The sequence below is a fragment of the Odontomachus brunneus genome, unplaced genomic scaffold (assembly GCF_010583005.1).
Source record: "Odontomachus brunneus isolate Ranch 3 - 2012 unplaced genomic scaffold, Obru_v1 Obru_scaffold_010, whole genome shotgun sequence".
Lineage (NCBI taxonomy): Eukaryota > Metazoa > Arthropoda > Insecta > Hymenoptera > Formicidae > Odontomachus > Odontomachus brunneus.
Window position 1 is genome coordinate 3,314,032 of NW_022639460.1, and position 501 is coordinate 3,314,532.

The following is a 501-nucleotide window of genomic DNA, read 5'->3' on the forward strand; positions in this document are numbered from 1 at the left end:
CCGTATTCATAGACAGGCCTTATATTTAAGACCTCCTTAAGTTCATCTTCAGATACTCTACGAATCATTTTATTGGCTACAGGCATCTGATACAGACATAAGACAAACTTAAGGAATCCTTAAATATCATGGCTCCTGCACACAGGACGCGATAATGTTTGCCGCGCGGCGGAAGTTCGTCGCGTCCTGTGTGCAGGAGCCATAATCAAAGGCATATATACATGAAGGGAGAATGCTGGCACGAAAGTGTGTCCAAGATGTGTGCGAGAGAGAAAGCTATACGTTCCTATTCGTCCTCTGTGAATGCGTTGAAGTTGACAGATTAGGTTAGGTTATAGAGTTGACAGGAGATAAGTTCTTTATTTTCTTTTCATAGAGCTCTGAGAATTTTTTCAGAATTTTGTATTAACTTTTTAGTACTTCAAGAAAATGCAAGAAAATGCAAGAAAATGTAATACTAAAAAGTTAATACAAAATTCTGAAAAAAATTCTCCGAGCTCT